The sequence below is a fragment of the Mesoplodon mirus genome (assembly GCF_964341445.2).
Source record: "Mesoplodon mirus genome assembly, chromosome: 7".
NCBI lineage: Eukaryota > Metazoa > Chordata > Mammalia > Artiodactyla > Ziphiidae > Mesoplodon > Mesoplodon mirus.
This window is the reverse complement of record NC_138983.1, coordinates 69,303,874-69,328,654: the sequence shown is the minus strand read 5'-3', so window position 1 is coordinate 69,328,654 and position 24,781 is coordinate 69,303,874. Positions and strand designations below refer to the sequence as shown.

General features: G+C 41.2%; 1 protein-coding gene across 3 annotated transcripts in view; it reads left to right on the top strand.

The window, feature by feature from the left end:
- Window positions 1-11,989: 11,989 nt before the first annotated feature.
- The window catches only part of SOX6 (SRY-box transcription factor 6), a 636,354-nt gene continuing 623,562 nt past the window's right edge, over window positions 11,990-24,781 (top strand). For all 3 annotated transcript variants that reach the window (XM_082628665.1, XM_082628667.1, XM_082628666.1), the window contains exon 1: window positions 11,990-12,347. The gene's annotated coding sequence lies outside the window, so the exon portion shown is untranslated. The remainder of the gene's footprint in view (window positions 12,348-24,781) is intronic.

Below are 24,781 nucleotides of genomic sequence, written 5' to 3'. Positions count from 1 at the left end.
AGCACAAAGTGTTTTCTTTCACCATTAACAATAACTGAGCCAATGAAAATGCTTTTTAAATATACACCCGACAAGCAGTTATCTGGCTCTTCGTTCTTACTATCCACAAACCATCTTTTATCGCCTTTTAAGACAGCATATGAAACAGCTTTGTAAACATCTGTTTTTCATTGTTAATTGTCAGGAAAACTGGGGATTTAAAAGCTTCTTTGGAATCCTCTTAATCCTATCAGGAAGAATAAGTTGTATATGTTTATCTTTACTTCTTTAGATTGTTTCTTTATCATTTGAAAAAAAATACACACATACTACCTTCATTTATTTTCAAAAAATTATTTTTAGGATTATAATATTTTATAGCTATTTTGAGGACATTGCTTTGTAGAAATTCATTGAAATTATTAGCAACACAGGCTATACTACACCTAAAAAAGATGCATAATAAATATAGATTTAAATATAGTGTGCCTTTTCAAATAATTTTCAGAGTTTTCTTGGGCATATTCCATTTTGAAATGTGCACTGATAGAAAATAGAAGGAAGAGGTATTTGTTAGCCAAAGAACGGATTAATTTAGAGCTTCAAATCTCTTGCCATATTTAGTCTTTATGAAATACATGCTTTATTTTCATAGACTTTTTCTGTTCCAATAATCAAGCCATTAATGTCAATGGAGTGTTTCTGGCAGTGATATAATAAGAAGGCTTTTGTAATAATACATTGTGTCTTCCTTCTAAATGAAAAGGGGATCTGTTGCAATAACTACTTTAAAAATATTAAAATTCTGCTCTAGTCGTTTTGAATTTATAATGTAAAAGCAAATGCACCTATCTCTTGAGAACAGAGAGAGCATCCATAATTTAATAATTAAATAATATGTAATAACCAATCATTTTTGTTACCTATAAATAAACCTAAGTAATAGGAGTATGGAATACTAAGAAAAGTAGCTGATTGTTAATGAAAACTTTTTTTTCAGAATGTACCCATTTTTAAAACACTTTATAACCTTTATTAAATTGCTATCCTTTCATGCAATTAGAATGCATTGTGGATTTTTCTTTTTTAAAAGGTTTTTACTTTATTAGCTTTTAAACTGGTATAAATTGGAAACTCACTACTCAACTATTTATACTTCAGTCTTTGCTTTTCAAACTTGTATTGAAGTGATGTAGAACTAGGCCTTATCACTGCATATAAAATTAATCAAAATGACATTGTTGCAGTTTCTATGGCAACCATATCATGATGCTGATGCTCTTAAAAATTTATAAACTATAATCTGAAATATGCTAATTCTAGTGAACATAGTTAACACTTATTTGCTTAATATTCAGTTTAGTACTAAACTTCATCAACTTTGAAAGTAGGTTGATAACATATTGTATATAATTAAAAGAGTTTTTGTATTGAGCTCTTGAGTTTAAATATTTTCTCCAGAAGCCTACTATTCTAGACCTTTAAGTATGACTAAGTGAAGCTTTTCACTTATTGTCATAAACAGACATGAATTAACATGAGGATGATCATTGTTGCAGATTCTCAACATTGTTGTCTTTCTCCATCCCCTCACTTAAAAAATAAAACATTCAAACGTAATGCAAAACATCTTGATGCAAACTTAAAAATTCAATAAAATCCAATGAGCTAAAAATACCAAACATCCAGATACTTGGAACACTGACATAGTTTAGCTTTCATTTGTTTGCCTTTAGGTAGATAATATCTTTATCTTATATGTACGATTATGATACATTTTAGAGACATAAAACTTAGCAAGTTATAGAATAATTTTGCATAGCAATTACATTAAAGACCGATTTGAAGTTATAAAGTTTCTTTTAGAACTCATTTAAAACTAAAATGTATAAAATATGTTGTTTAGAATTAGTTTATAATTATAGATTCTGTTTTTAAATAAAGCTTTTTAAAGAGATATCTTTTGATAAGTTAGAAAAGCTTTTAGAAATGTGATAGTTTGTCAGTTAATAAAAATATCTGAGGTAACTAAAATAGTATATGCCAAATAAAATGACTAACATCATGTGTAATTATCAAATGTACTTACACTGAAAAGAATACTTCTGCTGACATATTTGGTAAAAAAAAATTTTTCAGTATATGTACAATAGACTTTAATATTTATTAAGTTAGAAAAGTGCAAAAGATAGATCCTTAGTTAATACACTTCTAATTATTTGCTTTGCACATATTAGGCACTCAATAAATATTTAAATGTGAATTAAAAATTTGGAAAACAGCAAAAGTCTTCAACATAAGTGTGATATTTAAAAATACACACGTGAAGAAATCCTCTATTTAGAAATGTTAAAAACAGCAATCTGGGATTTGGAAGAAAGATTTCTAAGTAACAAATTTTAAAATTATATAATTTAGGCAAATTCAGTTTTTTTAAAACCATGCTAACACATAATAACATATAAAGCATGAAATTTCTAAGGTAGATTATCAAACTTTTAAAGACTAGTAATATTAGTAAATTATTGTTTTATTGTTTGATATTTATAGTGAGCAGTTTTATAGCATTATTTTTGTGTCCTTTGCTTGTCTTTTATTAGGCACTGAAATGGATCTATATGATTTAGCAAATGTTTCTAGTGTGGCTAAATGTGTAATGAATGGAGTGGTAGTCATCTTAGTGAATTGTAAACCTCAGATTTGGGAAGAGGTAAATGTTTCTTTGAACAGAGAGTGGCACACATGAAGGAATGCAAATGCTTTTACAATATTACTTGATGATGAAAAGGTGACATGTTATCTCAGAAGGATGCTATCGTGGGATACATTGAATTTTAGTGAATAAAGTTTATATCTGTGGTTGAATCATCCTATCACTTCTCTATGTCATATGATTATTCTTTATCATATTTTTCCTTTCTGTGGTTTTTGTAATTTTCATGCCTACCTATATAATTATCTAGATCACTTGTAGTTAGAAAAATAATTCCATGTATCATTGTAAGACAAACATTTGGATGACTGATAAAAATTTCACTTTTCATATGGATCTTTTAGTGGCATTAGTTTTGGCAGCCTTAAGCTATAAAACAGTCATTACTTAAATAATCTTTTTCATAAAGCATTTCAAAAATATTAGGTATGGCATTTTAAAATATTAGGTCTGATGTATATTTTGCGGGGGAATTGGTAGAGGTTTATAATTTTCTGGTTTCTACCACATTCCTTCTTATGGTGGTTTTATTTCGCTATGTTTTGCCATTGATACTCTATTTACAGTAAAATGAAGTGTATATACTGAATAGTGACAACTTCTTGTATGTTGTTAGGATTTGATTTAAAGATCATGGAATTGGTGCCTTACTGCATATGTGCCATGTGTTCCAGTTTCCTAGTTATTGGCCTTTGATCTGATTTTTCTTTGTGAGGTTTCTACCCAGGCTTAGTTTCTGCCAGTTACAGTAGACTTCATGTATATATCCCTTCCATTTAAGAGATGAACTGCCAGGATTATGTATGGCAAAACCAAGGTAAAACCTCCTGAGATAAGGCTCGGGGGGCAATTCTTCCATGAGGTTGGCCCACCCCACTGTGACTAAGAAATGAGATGATTTGAAGGCTATTACATACTTAAGGTTTTCATAGTGGATTAAAATACCATTACTTAGCACAGGTGTCTCTATAATTGGGATTCCCTGGGAAAATTCAGTACTGTGTTCAATAACACAGCTTTCCACACGAGTGGAGGAGCGATCCAATGTTAATTTGCTAGGCTGTGGCACGAAACAGCAGAATTGGGTCTGGCTTGGGGGCCTGTTGCTTCTCTTTGAAAACACATTTCCTTTTGTCCATCGTTAGCATTAGGTTGCTGTGGTTCTCTTTATAAAATATATTTCTATTATTATTATTATTCTGACCAAACTACTGAAAGGCCCCAGTTGGAGTTAGCAAGGAGTGATTTATAGCCTCATATAGCACAAGACAGTTCCTGAGTGTCCTTTTCGTGGAGATAAACAAAATTATTCTTCTCCTTTTGTAAAGCGTTACAATTAAACAACGTCTATGCACCCAGGTAGCAGGGAAATTTCCGAAGCATCTTTGGGACACAGTTCACAGAGGAGGATGGACTTGGAGTGGCCTTGCAGACGTCCCTAAGCCTTGGAGGCAGTGTCCAGGCATAACAAAGAACAACCACAAGTTATTTCAGAATTTAGCTAGGGTATTCTTAAGCCTGGTATTCTTATAATGCAAGACGTGAATGCAGGAGGAACGGTTTGTGGGAAAAGGGTTTCAATAGAGGTACGGGTGGTAAAGTTGAAAATCTCTGATATAAATAACAATCATTATTATTTTACCGAATCCATTGTTAGACAGTCAGAAGGACTGTTTTCCTGAGAAACGGGCGACTATAGAGCTAAGTGTCCAGCCGTCGCGGCAGGCGGCCAGGTTGCCTGAGCACATCCCTCTCCTGCCTGTAGTTCTATTCCGGAATTCCCCTGCTAGTGACCTCGGGTCTAGCCGCGTCCTTGAGTCCCTTTGTCTCCGGCCCCGAGGGTAGAGAGCAAGCGGGAGAGGCGCACCGGGGAGAACGAAGTCCGAGTTGAGCCGAGGTCGCTGCAAAAGGGAGCTCGGTCCTCACACAGGACCGGAGCGACTGCTATGCCGCTCCGAAGCTGCTTTCCCCCGCCCCACCCCGCTACTGCCCTGGGAGTTAGTGCTTGAAGTTCCAGGGCTGCAGCTCCTGCCTCGCAGCTGCAGACTGGCCCGGGGCTTTGTACTTTGCTGGGAGAGTGTTCCTTCGCTCGGTTCCCTGTTACTGGTTTCAGCTAACCGGCAGTTTTAGCCCTTACTCTTCTCATCCCGGGTCGCGGAGAGCAGGCTTTGCCTTGCTCAGACCTTCCGCTCGAGAGGTGCCCTCCCTTAGCTTCCCTTTAAAGCGGTCCCCGGAGGTCGCCAAGGCTGCGGGGCCGGTGTCATCCGGGCTGGTCTCGACCTCCGGGAGCCGGGCGCAGTCTTCCGCTCGACCTCTAGGTGGCGACTTAGGCACGTAAACAAAGCTAGGCCAAGCCGGATGGTTGGCACCCTCGCGGTTCATCCACGTATCATCCTAGTTTTCCCGCTGCTCTCAAGCGGGCTCAATTGACTGTTAAAGGGACTTGAGTTTAGATGAGGAGTTCGGCCAGAATGGCAGAATGTGTATGTGTCAATGTGTGTGTCTGTAAGTGTGTGCGACCGCGCGCGCGGAGGCGGCGGGAGGTGGTGATAGAGCGGGAACTCTCCAAGGAACCCATTTGAGACGCCGCCGAGGTTCTCCCCCACATCACCTGAGCCCTCAGGCCAGGCGACCCGGCGGGCTAGGTCTTCCGGACTGCTCTGCAGCCCGAGATACCGCGACCAGTGTGCAACCAGCAGAGGGACAGAGGGTCTGGTGGCTGCCGCCGGCGGTAAAAGATTTTCTAATCTCGTTTCAATGACACCCACGATTTATGAGTGGAGAGACCTGGAAAATAAAGCCCTATGTGCTGTGTCCTTCTCCAGGGTGCATGCCGGCTGACCCGATTGGAAGAGGTCCCAGCCGGTGGGGAAGAAAGACACACAGACAGCAAAAGAATAAACGTGCTACAGTCACATAATCTTACCTCCGGGACGAAAGGACACGGTTCCTAGAACTGAGATTTCCATAGCCAGTGTGCATCCCAGCTGTTTCTTCCGTAGGCTCTTTCCTGCCTAATACAGCCTTATGACTAACTTGGACAAGGCTTGAGCTGCCCCCCTCCTTTTTTCCTCCCTTTTTTCTTTCCAGACATTCCCTAAACTCAACCCAGGGCAAATCCAGAAGTCGGTACAGTACAGAGCTTCCATTCAGTCATGGGGGGGAAAATCCCGTTTACAGTTTCTTTTAGGCAGATGGAAGAAGTAGATGATTACGGGACTTGGAAGGGTGCATGGGGATGGCATGGGGTGTTGGTGGCAGGGAAGCGCGATTTCTCTTAGGTCCTGGTGCTGCAGGTAAGGTTCCCAGATTCCAGCTGCTCTCAAGTCGAGCTTCGGTGGCCGGTGAGAGTGGAGGGAGATCCTCATCTAATTAGAGAGGAGTGGAGGAGGGTGGAGTGGCAGAAAAACTGACCCTGGACAGGCTCCACGGACACATTGTCTTGGTTCGTGTTTGTGCCCGCTCTATGCTGCTGCCTTTGGGAGCCTTTTCAGCAGGGTAGTACTCCCGAGGCTTTTTCTCCCCTTCTTTTTTTCCCCCTTCTAAAACGTGTTTAAAGATAAGTGAATATCCTTCTAAAACAAGTTAAAATCTTCCTCTGACTTTCCATTTGAGATGTCAAAGGATTAAATAAATGGAACTTTATTTGACCGGGGAGTTTAGCCAGAGACTTAACGACATCTCGGGTCTTTGGCCTTATTCTAATTCCATGGTGGTAATTACCCTTCGTTTCTTTAAGTGCAATAGATTTATTGCCTTAGAGACTATGCACAGTTTGATTGAATTATTCATTTTTTTTCTTTGGTGTAGACTGCATCTGGGGACTCTGATGTGACGTGTAGATTTTTTTTTCAGGAACAAAGGGAATGTGGAAATGAAAGAGAGAGGGAGAGAGAGGCTGGCAGATGTAATGAGACGCGGTGAAGGTGTACGCAGACTGGCACTCCCACTCCTCCCTTCTGCTCTCACTGCAGCCCTGGGTAACTCGCAGGCTAACACAAACAGCTTTTCTCCCGCAGCCTGCCCTCTGTCACTGTAAGTACATCAGCCTTCTCTTATCAGCATGCAGATTCCAGCCACGCACACCCCTAGACTCGGCTTTGCACCTTAGACAGCAGAAGAACATTTAAAAATTAACTTTCCTAAGCCAGGAAAGACATGTCTGTAAAACGTATTTCTTATTTATCTTTATTTTTCTTTGAAAAAAGTTCATGCATTTTTACCACTTTTCCCCACCTCCTTGGTGGCGGTGCTGCAGCTGCTACTGTCGCTACCGCTGTGGTCTTCCCAACAGGATGACGCGCAGATTCAAATGAAATTTAATGTTGCTCTCTGTCCATTTAAAGTCCAGGGACAATGCCTGGTCCTTTTGCAAAATGACATCTTAAAGAACGCAGAGCATTATTCACAGTTTGTTTTTTGCTTTTGTTGTTGAAACACGAGTTCCGACCCCTTTGAGGCAGAGTCCCAAGGGCACTGTTATTTGGGAGTTCGGGTTATTTGGTTACACCAAACTTAACTGAAGTGCGATGGGCTGCTGGAGCGTTGGTGTGTTTGTTATTCCTGTTTAAGGAAATCAATCGCTAAAACTTTTCTCCGGGCCGTAATTAAAGTTTTCAACTTTTTCCTTTTTGGCTTTTTATACTCTTTCACTTATTCTTCGTTTCAGTAAAAGTTCTCATTCCCTGTGTTTTTGAGGTAAAAACATTTATATTTGTACTTTATACAGTACCTATAAAGCCCTTCCTGAAAGAAGTTAGAGACCTTAAGATGAAGTCATGTAGATCTGAATTGTCCTCCCGGCTGGTGTAAGGAGAGTTTCAAGGCGAGAATACGAGGTTTTAACAGTCGTTATGATTTTTGCGTGGGTGCTTTAAATATTAACTTCTCGAGCAGAATTCATTGCGTTGCCCTTCCCAAGTTCAGGGGGACCTCTCTCCAGGAACCGAGCGCGCCTTTCCTTTGCCGGTTCGCGCCTCTTCTCTGGAGGTGCGAGGCCAAACTTAGCAAAGGCGAGTTGCCTTTGCCGGTTGTCGTGCGCAGGGACACCCGGACAGCACGGAGGCAGCAACAGCTGCGAGCAGGTAAGTCTGCTCCCACCGGCTCGCCCCTCCTTCCCTCCCTGGTTCCCTGTGCTAGGCTCCCGGGGTTCTTACGCCGCGCGGGGCTCCGAGCCCCAGGGAAAGTGAGCCCTAGTGTGCCGGGATCTGGCAACGGTGCCTGGGTGTCCTCCGCTCCTTTCGGGACTTCCTGGAGCCCGAAGGCCAGGGCAGACCAGGTGGAGAGCCCGGCGCTTCAACACGCTGCAGCGCTCTCTGCCTTGCCCTCTGCTCTGTACTGCGGCGCCTGAGGCTTGAAAGGAAACCCTTAGGGCTCACCCCCGCCCCCAAGGGCCACGTGTCAACCCAGGCATAGCCTGAAGTGCGGCACCGAGACCCCAAACTTTAGTTTCTTTCCTTTAGGGATTAATGTTGTGATTGGCTCGGGGTTCCGCCTTATCAATCTACTTTCGTGTCAGTTTACTGGACAAAAGCTAAAGAGGGTTCCTGATGCTCCTTCTCCGAAGGTCCATCGCGGCCCAGTATGAGGGCCTTGGACGCTGGAGATCTTGATAATGTCGCCTTTTTTTGTTTGTTTTTTTTTTGCCTTCCGCCAGTGACCTGCACCTGGTCGGCGGGGTCAGTCTTAACCCCCGGGTTTCTGAGCGCTGGGTGATTTAAAGAGACGGATGTGCTGGTACTTGCAAAGCCAAACTTATTGCAGCAACTTTGAGGAACCCAAGTCGCGCCCCAGCATTTCCGTCCTGGATGTTTCACCTCCCTCGGTGGCTCTACCCTGAGGATTCAAGCTTTGGGACTTAAATTACCCCCTCTTCTCTCTGCCCTAACTCTGCAGGCATTTAGGACAGCTCATTCGATTTTGACCTCTTTAGGCTTTTGAGAGATTTTTTGCCCCCTGTGATTGAGTTCCAGGGCCAGTGAGAGGCTCTGGAACAGAGCGCGGGACCAGGCCATACTCATTCACAAAAACAAAATAAAACAAAAACAAAATCAAAACCCAGAAAAGATTTGACCCTTGTCTAGGATAGAAACACGGGTCTGGGTTTGCCTGTTGGGCCTCTTAGGTCAAGGGGCACTCCTGGGAGTTCTGGGAGCCAGGTCTGAAGGAGCTGGCAGGAAGAGTGCCAGGCATTCTTTTCACTGGACTCTAGGTTCTGGCCTCTCGAGGCAGGTTTTCCAGTTCTGAAAGTCTCTGTGGGTGAAAGGGACACAAGATTTCTGGTTAGGGACTAGCTCTCCTCTCAGCCAACAGTCATCAAGTCATTTTAACTTGCAGTCTTCAAGCTTCCAATCCTCAAGCATCATCTTTCCTATTGGGGTTGAAGCACAGGGCTATTCCTTCAGCCCCACTAATCCAAGATGCTCATCCTCACCCTTACTTCTATCCTTTTCCTTCTCTTGTCTGGAGTTCATATGAAACCAAACATGGAGTATACTTTAAGAAGCCAACATATGACTAACAGACATCTCAGCTTGTTCCATATTCTGTGCTTGCTTACTCTCTCCATTTTCTTCAGTTAGTGGAACAAAGATGAGGCTTTCTCCCCCATATCTTTTATCACTTAATCTGGGGGAGGTCTTCCTTGAATTGGCAACTTTAGATTGCCATTAATTTTCTGATTTTTCTAGCCATAATTCCTGACTCCTTTTCTCCTGGTCCATATCTTCTTTCACAGATTCCCCGTTTATGAAATGCCTCAACGTGGCCATCTCATATCAGTTTCTACATAGCAAGGACCTCACCTCCACAGACCTCTGCAGGTTTATGCTGATCATGTCAGAATCTCTCTCCTAACGTTTAATCTTGATGTAATTTGGACTCTCCACTGACCTCAGGTTCTCAAACCTATTTCTTTGGGCCTGGTTTATGGCAGGCTAACCTCACCTCGTGCACATTGGCCGCTAGTTAGCTCTGTGTCTGCTGTTATCAAAGCTAGTGTTCTCATCTGTCTCTTTTACTCTGCATCTCTATCTACTACCTAACATCACGATTATTCTCTCCCCTCCCAGTCCCCCAGGTTTTTTGCACTGAGATAAAATTACAGGTCTCTGCTCCTTTAGGCCACTCTATACCCTTCAAATCTTTTATCTACCCTACACATGCATCAAAGAGAATTTTTAATTTGTGTAGGTTTTTTTGGGGGGGGATTAAACATAATTTTCTATATCTGACTTACATGTTTTTGCAAAATGCTATCCTGGGTGACTGAAACTCTTTTCATCTTCTGCAACTTCCCAGCCACCCATCTTGAAATTGTTTCTCCAAATCTTTTCCTCTACAAAGTTGAGGTAATACACATATATCACCCACCCAATTCTGTGTAACACAAACTTATCCATATAGTAAATGTGGAACTATTTAATTTGTTGTTGTAAAGGTATAATCATTTTTTCTTTGGTAGTTTGTACATATCTTGTTATTCATAACAATTTTAACCCATAAACTCCATAATCTACATGGCCTCCAGAATATTGCCACCTACATATGTTAAGATGTATATCATCTTAATAACTCCTATATCAGTTGCTTTTTCTTTCAATTGCTCCTCCTACATCTTTTAAAATAAGTTCCTCTTCCCCTATTTACTGAGATCCTATTAACCCGTGTGTTTTCATTATCTCTATTTCCTGCATCTCTTGCTTTACTCTCTTTTGATTACTTCTCTTTTTCATTTTTCTTCATCCTTCTTATTATTCACCCTAATATTCACCCTTCTTTGCTTCTTCTTGGTCTGCTTCAGCCCCTGTTCTTCCCCTTCTCTGTATCTGCCATGACTCACTTCTGTGGTCCAGTTCTGTATCTCAGTACTTCTTAACATTCAGCCCATTCGTCCTCTGTCACATAACTTTTTCAACGCACAGACTACCATCCCTACATTTCCTCTCCCACTTTCTTTCCTCCTTTTCTCCAGTTCGCTCCTTTCTTTCTCCCCAGTTGTCTACCTTTTCCCCACTTCGGTTTGCCTTCTTCTAGACTCCTCCATCCAACAGCCCCAGCCCTAACAACACTCCTTGGGTTCTTTATTCCTCAGCCTATTTCTCTCCACCTAATACTTGTCACCATTCCCCTCTGACCTCAACTCTCCCTTTTCTTTGCCGTCTTCCATTTCTCTCCTACTAGTCGCTTCACTCTCTCTTCTCAGGCGCTTTCTCCAATTCCAACCTCCGCTCTTGCCGGTCTCTGCCCTCTCTCTCTCCGGCTCTCTCTCCTTTGCCTCCCGCTCTCCCCTCCTTCTTCTTCCCCCGGCCCTCCCCCCTCCCTCCCAGCTTCCCTGCCTGGCTCGCTGCCTCCCTCGCCTCTTGTCTCATCTTGCCTGTGTTGTCTGGGAGGGGAGCCCTGCCTCCTCTCCCTCGCTCAGATCAATGCCCTGGCCACTCACTTTCTGATGTTGCACGACGGGAAATGCTTTGAATACTTACGACATGGCCGCTCACACTGATTGCCAAGATTGACAGCACTAACCATCGCCTTCACTTGTTTCAAGGGGGAAGCCCCTAGTCACCCCGCTCTGCGCGCACCTCCCGGCACCCCGGCGGCAAACTTCTGCCGGTCAGCGTTCCCCCCGCCCGGGGCGGGACACCCCCGCCGACTTGAGTTAACGGGCTGCGCCGGCCGCGGCGCTGGGGGGCTTTGCTCTCTTGCTCCCCGGGCTGTGCTAACTGACCCAGCAACGACTCCCCTTCCTTAATTTTTTAAATTTGTATCTTTCCCTTTTTTCTTTAATGCCATTTACTCCCGCGGCGCAGCGCACAAGGAACCCTCCCGTGCGGTACCATCCTGGAGCCCGCCCAGGTAACCGGGACGGAGCGAGCGATCTAGAGAGCGAGGGAGGCAGAGCGAGAGCGCGCGGCCCATTTGTGAGCTACCTGTTGGGGAGCAGGAGAGGGCAGGGGCAGGAACCCCGGGCCCGGCCGCCGGCCCCCAGCGCCTTCCGCTCCTGCCCTTCCGGGCAGCTTCAGGGTTAGTTTCACCGAGCCGGGACTGAGGGATTGGGGTAGTACAAGAACTGAGCGCGCGGAGCCCGGCGAGGGCGCGGGTTGCCGGGAGCCACGGCTGCCCAGCCGGGGCGGGTTTCCGTACTTGGCTGGGGAGGGGAGAGGGGGGAGGAGGAGCGGGAGGAGGGCGCTGAGTGGGGCCGACGCAGAAAGGGGGGGAGAGTAGCGACTGAGAAAGGGGCCCGAGCGTCAGCCGCTCGCTGGTGGACGCGCGTATCCCCAGGATGCGTCCTCCTCTCGGAGAGTTGTGCCTTGTTCCGGAGGCGGTGACAGATCTGCGTGGCGGGTTTCTGGTTTTCTTGCCACCCCCCTGTCCCCAAAATCCACTCGGAGAAAACACATGTTGTAGCCGTAGATAACTGTGCGTGGGACAGTAAGGCAAAAAGGGCAAGAGAGAAAGACAACGCAACCTTTGACAACAGAAAGCTGTTATCGCCATCCTAAGTATTCGTCCGGAAATCTGTCCGCCCTCTCAGCCCACCTTATTCCTCCTCCTCCGTCTCCCCGTATAGATATTCTAATCTATGTAACTGGGAATGATATGAAAAAGAAGTCAGGTGGCTTAGAGAATGAATTCTCAAGTCTCCGTGAAGTTTGAGGTAGGTATTTCATTGAAGTTTGAGCCAAGTGTGTGATGGAGGAAGCTCGTATGCCTGCGTGTGTAGTGTTCTCTCTCTCTCTCTCTCTCTCTCTCTCTCTCTCTCTCTGTCTCTGTCTCTCTCTCTCTCTCTCTCTGTGTAAGTATATGCGTGTGTGCTCTGTGAGGGCTCAGATGGGACCGCTGGGTGGAAAGGCCCTTTGTGCCCACAAGAGGGCAGCATCCTGAGGGCTTTGTGAGCGCTGTATCTCTCGTTATCGCTGCAGGCTTGGGTCTGGAGAAAGTTATACCGAAACTTTCAAACTGATATCACATCTTATTTCGTGATATTAAAAAAGGACAAAAAGAAAGAAAGAAGGAAAAAAACAGAGAAGTGACGAAATAAGAGAGAGAAAAAAGAAAAGCAGGCAGCCAGCCTACCCGGGGAGAGTCCTAGTCACACCAAGACTAGGGGGAGGGCTGTTTTAATTGTGGGTTTGGCCGACTGACGACTGGAGTGCCCTCCTCGGCTGTCTTAGTTGTAGCCGGAGGTCATGTAAATCGACCTTAAAAGAATGCATAAGCCATAAATTAAAATAAACCCTCACCCAAGGGCTGATCCATAAGTAGACAATATCCAACCTGGACAAAACGAGCTTCCCTTACGAGCCGACCTAAACCGCATGCCCCCAAAGAATAGAGACTAAATGCAAAGTAAGTTTCCCAGCGAATATTTTGTTTTCTTGAAAAGTGTTGGGTTGATTCGCCGTGTGACTGACTGCGATGCCGCAGTTTTCCGGAGTGCTTCAGTGTTAGCCAGGCTCGGGGTGCGGGAGGTCGGGAGGACCTGCTGGGTTTCTGGGCTTCCTAACGCTACCCCCACCCCACCCCCATTTTGGTTTGGAAACTTTGGCTATTTGTGGGGTTGACGCTGGCCGAGGGCGGGCAAGAGTCGAGGATCTCTGCCGCACTCTCCGCCCGGGTGAAGTTTACCGGGAGGAGCTCATAAAGAAAACCCGGGTAGCTAGAAAAGCCGTATGCTCCCTCCTCCCACCCTCACCCCAACACCGCTCCGCCGCAACTTTCCTGGGACCCTCCGCGAGTTGCCTCCAGTTCCCTGCGCTCTCTCCTTTCTTCCCCTACCCCTCATTTTTGGATGTGACTTTTTATGATCTTTTTAGGAATAAGCAAACCGAACTCCAAGACAATCAGAAACCCAAGCGCTAATCCGTGGCCCTCTTTCCCCGGACTCTCGGGCGGTGGTGCCGGGCCGGCGGGGGTGTGTGTGAGGGCCCGCCCAGCCCTTCCCGGAGCGGGCTCGGCCTCGGAGTCCTCGCGGCAGACGCACAGCCGCCCGCACGTTTCTTCCTCTCTCCGCGTCCCTGAGCCCTGCTGGCGGCCCCAGTCTCTCTCGGCCCCCTGCCGGGGCCCCGCCGCCCGTTGTCCTCCCCGCAGACCGGCAGAGATCCGCCGCTCTGGGGCTCGGCCCAGGCCCAGGGGCGGTGCTGCCACCCGCCCGGGGCCCAGCCAGAGCCTGACGGCTCCCAGAGGGAGCTGCTTTCTTCTCCCTTAAAGGGCCGGTCAGAAAAGGGAAGGGGCTTGTGCAAAGGTTGCCGGGGTTGCTCGGGCACCAAGAGAGGGGCTGCGGAGGACAGATTAGCTCCGTTTCCCGGGCTGTTTCCCGGGCGCTCCGCGGAGCTTTAAGATAAAAAGAGAATCGGTGTGTTTGGAACAGATAAAAGGTAGTTGTTGCTGGCGTGTTTGGAGTTGTTTTTTTTTTTTAATTTTTTTAAAGCTCTCTTAGGCTGACCAAGTTTGAAAACGTTTGATTGTATGAATGGCCAGATACCAGATATTGAATGCTGCCCCTATTTGGGGACTAAAAATAAGTCTTCGACTTTGCTGGCGGGGCTGGGATGTTAGAGGGATGGGCTGTCCCCGGCTCCTTCTATGTGTGTGACCTCCTCTGAGGGCCAAGCTTGAAGTTTCGGTCTCGAGATGGCCCACAGCCGTTGCTGCGGCAAACTGGCCTGGGCTCCGGACCTCCCGTCGCACTGTCAATGGGGCGCTCGATGACGTCCATGTCCGGGGCGCTTGACCCCGGCGCGCACTCTTGCGGCTGGGCTTTTGGCCCTGGCCGGGCGGCCCAGCCAACAACCCAGTGGAGTCGGGATGTGAGAGTGCCCCCTCTCCCTGCCTCCCTAGGGTCTCCTCCCTTCTGCCCTGTTTAGTCACATGCCCAGGTTTCTCCCCGGGTCCCGAGGAGAACAGACACAGCCCCGCCCAGTCTATTTCTAGGAGGTGGGTTTGGTGAATAAAAAGGTCAAGTGGTCGGGTCCAAGAGCTGATCCATGGCGAGGGGGGACAGGATGGACACCTGGCAAGGTCCGCCCCGCCGCCCCCCCCCGCCTCGTCCGCCCGCTCACGACTAGCCTCCCCAGGCCACATTCTTGCGCTAAGTGCTTGAGTCTGTGGGAAAAGCAATCCCGAACCGGCCAAGAGCCGGCGAAGCTGATCCCACGATGGCATTTTGTTTTGAACAGTTGCTGGGGTTGACGTTTCCTCATAAGGTAAGGTGTCACTGGACAGTCGGCTGCCCAAATGCCACATGTATAATTAGCCTGCGCACTCAGCACCTCGTCCCGGAGGCCCATAGGCACGGGCTTGGCGGACCTGGTCCACTCAGCACCCTTCCAGGCTACAGGATTCCTGAGGGAGGGCCGAACCAGCCAGGACAGCCTTTGGGAGGCCCTGGCAAGAAGGAAGACTGTGACAATGTAGCCTTGTCTTTGATTTTTCTCTCGTTTTTTACCCCTCTCTTCCTGTTTGTCCTCTCTTTATTTTTCGGTTGAGAGCGGACTGCTGGTTAGATGGGCAAACCGGACACCAGAGGCAGGGTGCAGACTGAATGAGGAAAGGGGATGCAGAGTAAATCTGGCACTATACTACTCTCCACACCCCGCCCATGGGGGAGGGCTGCTAGTGCCCTTCTGTGTGCACTAACCCAGTAGGACTAGCCCAGACTTGGCATTGTATCCTGGCTGGGGTAGGGGTTTCAGCTTCTAGTTGACCTGTTCACCTGTCTCTGTGCTCCCTCGCACACCCACCCCAGAGGTCTCAGCAAATTACTGTCTGTGCCCTGACTGCAGCTTCTGTTTTCCCCCTCCAGGCCTAGCCACTTGGGGCTGCTCGTGTTCACTGTGGGGCGAACCTGGAAATATCTGCTGTCTTTCCCTGTCTTACTCTTGTTCAGCCTGGGGTTTTTAGGAGCAGTGCCTTGTCCTCTCTCTCCGTGCCCAGATTGGTGCTTGAGTTTCCTCCCTAGCTTCCCAGACCCCAGCTTCAGGTCAGCTTTAGCCTGCACTCTCTGGCAGAGACCAGATTTCTGCAGTCATGAACATGACCTTCCTTCTGTCACCCTGTGCAGTCACCATGGAATTCAGTACTCAGCATTAGGCACTTTCATCATTCTCCCTTCTTCCCTTGTTTCTAGGCCACTCAGATATTCCTGATTCCTACTAGAAGATTCTCTTTATTTTAAAACAAACAAACAAGCAAACATCTTAAACCTTCCACAAATTTAGTGGGATAGGATTAGCTTGTCTATGGCAGCAAGAATGTACCTTTCTGATGCAAGGTGGGGACATGGTTTATTTAGTTGCATTTGCTTTTTATTGAATCAGTGAAATATTTCCTCTTATTATAGTAGGGGAAAAGTTATGACTGAATTTTTTTTTACTGTACCAGACCATAAATATATTATCTATATATATTTGAGTGTATCTTCCTGAATACACATATGTGAGTGCATGGGCAGTAGGCCAAATGACATGTAAATTTTTTTCTCCTACATTTTTGAAATCCTCATAAATCAAGAGAGATTGTCCCTTTCTAAGACAAGAACAACAACCACCAACCAAAAAAAAAATTACTTTAGACTCTGAAAGCAAGTAAGTGTGCACTACACAAATTAGATCTAGTTTATGACCAAAGGCAGTAAGTAACCAGGATCCAGACAACTGCTAGGTCATTAATTCCTTAGGCAAGCTAATATCTTCTGTTGCTTTTCTCATGTACCTCCAACACCTCCTTTTTCCTCTGCTCTCCCACCATATTCCTTTATTTATAGTGTCAAAACTAAATAGTCTTTGTTTATTGTTTATCATATTTATTGTTGCTCTTAATTTTTATTTTGGAAGTAATAAGAAGGAACTTTCTCTTGGTGTATATGTATTTTTTAAAATGCAAAAAACATTTACGGGTTTATTATTATGGAGCATGATACAAACTCCTATAATAGTACATTGTGTAAGTACAATGCTTAACATTATACTATAAAGGAAGATAAATGTAAAAAAATTAACTAATAAAGCAGTATCAATATCTATACCTTAAGTTGATTCTATAATGGAATCAGTAACTGAATATCTAGAAGAAATGACATTCAGTAGGTATATTGTCTGCTGAACATTTTTTCATTAGTAGTAGAAAGCAACAGATATTTTTCTTAGTAAGGGAAAAGCACATATTTAAAATATGTTAACATATCTAGCAAATCTTTCTCTTATAAGGCTTTAAGATATATTACTTTAAATACATAAATGATAAATTTTGGTGGCATTATTGAGATTTTATGCCTGTTTCTATTTGACTTCTTTTAGGAATCATTGGGTTATTGGTCATTGATGAAATTTTTACACATATCCATCTTATATTAAGGAAACTAGGGACATTTTAAATAATCCTCTTTCAATTAGTACACTAGGTACTGGAATAAATGAATTTTAACAAAGTTTAGTATACACTGGCTTTAACCCTTACTTTTAATATTTTCTATACTTTTCAATATTGTTAGGTTATATATCTCCAAGTTTGAAAGAATTCTCTTGTTAGTGAGAGAAGTCATATATACCTTTTCACTATTTACAAACAGCATTCTATAAAAGTATAGTAGAGTACAACTAAAATTTTGGTTGATCTAAGAGCTATTTGTTTAAATATAGTTTAGGGGTGCATATATATCAATTGGTGTTTTTGAAGTCAAGTGAAACATTCCATCAAGCTAATGTGCCTGAGAGTACCATATCAGGCACAGACAGGTACTAGAAATGATAAAACACAGATAACATTCAGCAAGATGATTTGCAGATGGGATGTATTATCTGCTGTCATGAGGGTAGATGGGTCATATTACGGTTTTTTTAAAAAGTTAATCTAGGTTATTTCAGAATTATCAAGTTATGTGGGTACATGAGATTTAATGAGAACAGATTTTATTATAAAAACTTGCTAAAAAAACAAACAAATATTCATTGCTTTTTAGAGCAGAAAATGGACTCTCTCTGCATTTGCATTGCTTCTTGTTTCAGAAAGATAACTCTGCCCTATTATTTTTTTCCTAAGAAGAAAAATAATATATTGAACATTTTATGTCTTTATCCTAACTCCACATTTTCTACTGATTGTGCTCTGACTATCAACATACTCAAGTAAAACAAAAACAAAAGCAAACTGGCACTCTGGTATACTCTATGAAAAGCGTTTTTATTAGCAGTATAAGCACATTTTAAATGTATAGCATATCATTTTCACTTGAGGTTCTTCAACTGTGATCTGAAAATAATTGTTTTGGTAAGAGTTATATCAGAAACTTTCATCATTCTCTTATTATATATTCATCATTCATTTATAGGAAGAGTGTTTTTATTTTCCTTGTTCTGTGGAAGAGGGTAAAAGCTTTGCAGCTAATTGTTTTGTTTAGACATTTAGTCAAACTGGAAATAATTTTAAATTTGTGTTATGGATTTGATAGAGCTTTTCAGGTTTAAATATCCATTGTCATAATTGGGTGAAAATATCAATTGAGAGTGTAGATGGAGGTTGTAACATGGATTATCATTTAAATCTACTATGGACTCTCTCACCTCTGAAAAAGGGTGCTGGTCTGTTTTTCCTCAAATCTGTTATAGTCTCAAAAAAGGGACCTTGAAACCCTAAAACCTCAGAGAAGCAGTTATCGATTCAGTGCTTAACTGCAAATCCTTTATATTGTTGCTCAAAATATCCAACTTTACACTAATATTAGCCATTCTTTTTATAGTGACACCATGCTTAGTAAAAAACTTCTAAGCACTGAGGTCAGGTGTTGAGATTGGATTCTAGTTTATTTTTTATGAATCAGATAAAGATTTCTGTGCATGAGACCATATGTGAAGATGAGAGAACAAGAACATTTCCATATCAAAGGCAATATATCTGAGGCTGCATGGTAATTAAAATGCAGTGGTTTGGACTCTGTGCACTAGCACTTAAGCAGAGCATTGCCGGGACCTTGTGCATCATGCAGGCGGTTGCCTCTTGCATACTTCTTGAAATACACTTATAATTTTGTACAAACATTTATGCCAGTCCACACTTTTCTGTGGATAATTTGTATTTCATCCAAACCATTCAAAGTAGAAGTTATTTTTTGAGCTACCCCCTCATTATGGCTTTTGTGCATCAACTATTTTTATTCTAGTTGTTTGTATTTCCTTTTACCAGAATGATGGCTTGTTTATATTCAGAATCTCTTCTTGCTCCTCTAAGACCCCTTATATATCACTCGTATTTTACTATTCACTCAAGAAAACTTTCATCTTTAGTAAAGATGTGAATTATTTTGAGGTTAATTGTAGATGCTATAATCTATTGTAAACTAATAAACTACATAAAAAAATCAACTGCCCAGCTATTTCTATTTTATAATGCCAGTATATTTAGTAATCCTCACTATTTTGCACAGTACATAATATTGGGGAAAAAATCCTTTTCAAAATGTTAAAAAATTCTGAAATGTTCTTCTTTACCTTTTAATGGCATGAAAATGCATAGTGGTATTCTCTTTCATACTACTTCAAGTGAAAAACAATTATTTGAAACTATAGAAATCTTTATGTTTATCTAAAGGGTTATCTCTTTGCATTTATAGGGAGACATTTGAGTTTATTTATAAAGAACTGGGTTAGCATCATAGCCTGTAGTTATTTGGGGATAGGATAGTGAAATAAAAAAACCTAACAATTGGTAGTCCAATGTTGTGTATATTTTAGAAAATTTGCATCTTTGGTAATTAACTTGAATTCGCTGTTCTGTAATTTTCTAGATTTTCTATTTCTGTATTTGCTCTCTTTCTACACATGTGGTAAGGAATTCACTAGTATATTTTATTTACTAAGCTCCCCTAGTCTATAAAGCTTTTCAAAGATTTTTCTGGATTGAAGCACCATGTATTGAAGAAGCCTAATATGATAGTATGAAATCCTTTAAGACTTTTTGTGTTTAAACTATTTTGGATCAAAATTACTTAAGTATATTGATTTGATGCTTTTCAATGATGACATGTATAAATAAGCATAATAAATATAAGGTAATTCAAAGTTCTTTATGTGATGTGCATGTTAGCATCTATGCAAACATTCTGTATTCTCTCATTTCAAGTTCTCCCATGATCTCTTTTTTCTCTGAAAATTTCACAAGAAAAATCTTTAGATGATCTATTTTCCCTGCTATCTTCAATAATTTGTTGTTTCTAGTCATCTTAAAGAGACGAATTGAATTGTCTATCTTTAATGTATCCATTCAAATGCAAAAAGGGACTTCAGTGCTATTTGTGATTTTGACTTCACTGAGCACAAATTTTTTGCTTCTTTGAAAAGTAGTTCTTTAAAATTAGACAAAGAAAGTTAAAGACGCTTTACGTTCCATGACTACACAAGCACAATATATGGAAAAACGAAAATGCAACAGATTTTTAAAAATTAACTTTTATTGGAGTATAGTTGATTTACAATGTTGTGTTAGTTCCTGCTGAACAGCAAAGTGAATCAGTTATACGTACATACATCCACTCTTTTTTAGATTCTATTCCCATATAGTTACTACAGAGTATTGAGTAGAGTTCCCTGTGCTATACAGTAGATTCTTATTAGTTATCTATTTTATATATAGTAGTGCACAAATTGGGAGATTGGGGTTGACATATACACAGATTTTGTTTTTTCAATGACAAGCATAGATTTTAAATGGGACTCATTCCGAGGCATGGTTGCAAATATTTCCTTTTATGTTTTACAAACAGATCATTGGGTAATGTGATTGAGCACTAAGTTCTAGGTATCCTGAAGGGCATTTTTGAAGTCACAAGTTTTTTACTTTTTAAGGACTTTCTCTTCTATTGAAGATTTTTAATATTTGATAGGTGGGAAATTTAGGCACGGTTGTCATGGTGCTAAGCAGGTCATTGGTAGAAGTGGAGAAAAATGCTCCTAACTAGGAGAGAATAGTTCATTGTTCTCTCTTGGGAAAGAGTATCAAAGGGCAGGAATGTTAGTATTTTCTCAGAAATAATCTCCAGCTATCTCCATGGGCATTGAACCTTCTATGTAGTAGAACTCAGCCACCCCATCTGCCCCCAATATACCCATGGTGTAATCTCTAACCTTCCGTTTCTTCAACTCTAAAATGAGAGTAATAATATCTACATCATAAGGTTATTGTGAGGATTAAATGAGATAAATAAATGTAAAGCACTAAGCTCAATAGTTAATATATGTTATCTATTACTGTTGAAGGGGTATTGTACTTAGAATTACACAGAGCTGGCTTCCCATTTCAGCTTTACTACGTACTTGTTGTGTAATCTTTGGCAAGTTATATAATCGATTTCTTTTCCTCTTACATGAAATATTCACAGCAATACATGCTCCTTTCTTTCTTTCCTAGAAAGCAGAATTAATTAGTAGTCTTTCAGACTTGGGGTAGAGTAGTGACCAAATGCAGAGTTTGGATGTCCAGCTCTCAAATTTGAGAATATTCCAGTTCTAAGGGCTAGAAGAGATTTTGAAAGATCATTTCATCTGACATCCTCCCTCCTCCAGGGGTTTATTTCTCCATTCTAATTAGTTAAGAAGCTCTCTTTTTTGGGAAAGCCAGCAAAGGAGGAGATTTTATAATCTTCTTTGGTTATGTGTTTCAGTGATTAACACTGGGAAGTTCTGAATGTCAAATATATACATCTTAACCTGTTTTCTTTTGCTTTGATTTTAAGAAAAAAATGGAAGCATATTCTTCATTTGAATGACACACCTACATGTGAAAAAACCAAAATTAAACTTGCAAATTTTATTTCTTGAATCTTTTCTTTGAAGTCTTATTTCCTAAATTAGTTGAGTGACCTTAGCAAAGTTGTGCAACCTCTTTAAGTCTCAATTTCCTAATTTTTAAAATGGGGATTGTGATAGAATTTATTAGATAGGGTTGTTGGGAAGATTAAGTTTGAAGATAATTTATATAGAAGTGCCTAGAACAGTTCTAGGCAACTGTGTTAGGATTAATTCACAATAGTTATAAGTAATCAGTAGTAGAACTGTAGCATGAAAAGGGCCCTTAATTCTCATGTGTTTTATAGAACTTAGTTTTCAAAGTGCTTTCATATTCATTGCCTCATTCAATAAAAGGTACACAGGGTAGATAACCTTACCAGTCATACTGTCTAACTTCCTACTTGATAGGAATAACTGTTTCAGTTGGGTTTTGCTTCAGGATATTATTCACTATAAACAAAGCTTGCATGTCATAAATTAGGGCTGACATTTTTGGCCTTCTTTTTTCCCCCAATCTCTTTTATATGATGTCAGTGCTCATTTATTTTATCTTCATACTTATTTCCAGAGCCAAACCAGCGCTACTTTTCCATATACTGAATGTAGATGAACAATATATTGTTGATCAGGAGCATTAAATGTCAGTTTATATATGTCTTTAATTTAAAAATTAGGAAATGATTTAATTATAAATAATAATTATGGCTAGTTTGAAGGACAACACTTTTTCAAAATATGGGTTTTATGAGGGAGGATTAATAAAAGGACCCTTGATGGTGAAAAGGTGAGAACCACTTGCTTACTAATTTCAAAGATGAAAATGCAAGATTGATCCTAGTGAGGAGGTATGAATATAGGTAATTCTATGCAGTGTGCTAGTTGCTATAATGGAGATATGTATAAGAGCAGAAGTACCTCTGTCAAGGAAAGCTTCTAGTAGGAGTTGGTCTTTGGGCTGTGTCATAAAGGTTAATTAGGTTATTTGAAGTAACATCCTGAAGAGCATTGGACACGAGGGAAACATTTGATGGTATTATTGACTATTTTGTAAGTCTGATAGCAAAATGTCTCATATTTGTGTCTTTGTGATCCTAGAAAGGCCATGTCTATCATGAATGTGAAGTGGCCATAGGCCAGCAGCTTAACCTCTGCACTTCTCTTTCCTAGCTCAGTTTTGTGGTCAGGGACATTGTAAGTATATTTTAAGGTACAGAGAAGTTTTCCAAATTATTGATTTCCTTCAAATATGTAACTAAGTATGAAAATTAAAATAAATGGCTTATTAATATATGAACTGATGATCTGGACCATGAATTAATGAAATCTTGTATCTTGCACTGTAAAAAACTTTTTTTTTTTCAATTGGCAAGCATGGTCTTAGAGAAAGGGGGATATCTGGAAATTTTTAGATCTGGGTGTTATTTCTGAGTTTTCCAACTATAAAGTTGGCATATTCCATAACTTCTTTTTCATTGAGGGATAATGTGAAAAGAAATTAATCCTCAGAGTGATTCAAATTTTGGGGAAGAAATACAAGTTATTATTATATAATGATGATAATGATGAACATTAGCAGTAGTAGAAGTAGTAGTAGCAGCAGCAACCCCTCTCTACTCTTGATAATTTCAAATAGGGATGCTAAATGCACCCTTTATCGTTTTGTAATCTGGGATCTCATGTTTTCTAATAACTTTCTGAATGCCTTTTCTCTGAGCTACAGGCCATCTTTTCTGTTTTTGGTTTGGAAGTTTTCTGGTGTTTAATAACTTGTTTCTCCAAATTAAATACACCTATTGAGATTTTGCAGCTTATATGACTTTGTGACATACTCACTTTCTGAAAAGGGCTTTGTGGTCACATAGGCTGGAGAAGTTATGGCCCTCTTCTGCAATGACCTTAACCTACTGTTTTCCTTACCACTGCTTTGGTATGCTGTAGACTCGAAGTGTTGATAATGCCATGAAAAATATGATGAAATTTCTCCATTAAAAAAGAAAGGCTCTGAAGCTGAGTAAAAAAGAGGTGAAAATTCTATAAAACAGTTTAAAAACATCCCCTTAGTCATATTAAATTAGTTATGATGCTTTAAAGAACATTTTCCTTTACAACTTTCAGTTGAGTTCTTTAATAAGGAACAAAAGCCCAAGCAAAAAGAAAATAAAAACTGAAATAATATAGCAACTGAACAAAGTTTAACAAACTTGGAACACAGAATATTAGTTAACTGAATCTCAGGAACTTTTTTACTCTTGAGTTTGAAGATCCAAATACATACTGGAGGAAAATTGGCCTATTTTAAAATTTCTTTTTTTTTTTACACTTGCTTCCATTTAGTCAACTTCTGAATTTTGAGTTTACAAGCAAAATATAAGATGACGCTAGCAGTGGCCTTGAATTTGGTTGTCTTTTTTTTTTTTAATTGAAGTGTAGTTGATTTACAGTGCTGTGCCAATCTCTGCTGTACAACAAAGTGACTCAGTTATACACATATAGACATTCTTTTTTAAATATTCTTTTGCATTATGGTTTATCCCAGGAGATTGGATATAGTGTATTTTAAAATTTCTTAACTGTAGTCTTTTCCCACTGTAAAGATGCATATTGAAAATAGATATATTGAGGTTTAAAAAAGAATTTTAATCTTGGAACCAACTAAAATTACATGTTATATTTAATTTTTATTTTTTAATATAATACTCTAAGGAAATTTTCAGCTTCTCTGAGGTTAGACCCTTTAAACTTTTACAGGCAACAGTTCCAGAGAATGCCTACATTTGTAATTTTTGTGTAGATTTGTGTGATTTACAGGCATGCTAAGGTAGGGTCATGTACCCTGAATACTTACGTGGTTTAAATTGTGTACTAATTTGTAACAGGCTTATTTTCTCCAAGGAAAATATATATAGCAACCTACATTTGGTGGGACTAGTGAACTTGGCAACTCTTAATTCTGTGTATGGCATGGCAGGGAAAGAATGAAAAATACCTCAGCCTTTAATTATGACACCTTGGGACCTTTTCCAAAGCACTCATCATAATTAGTCATGTCTTAGTTGTGAAATTTTGTGTTTAATTTCTTCGTTATGTCCACATGGAAAACTCATTCATGTTACCAGGAGCGAGAGTAAAGTATATGGAAATGTATACTCTTTCATATTGTATGCTGATTTTTTCTTTTGAATGTTGTTAGCACCACTTTCACATCTTTGGATCATTCTCTTCTTCCTTTCTGATCTATACATACACTGGTTTCTATTACAATCCCAGTAAAACAGGACATTTGTATCAATGTCCTTTATTTATTTACTTATTT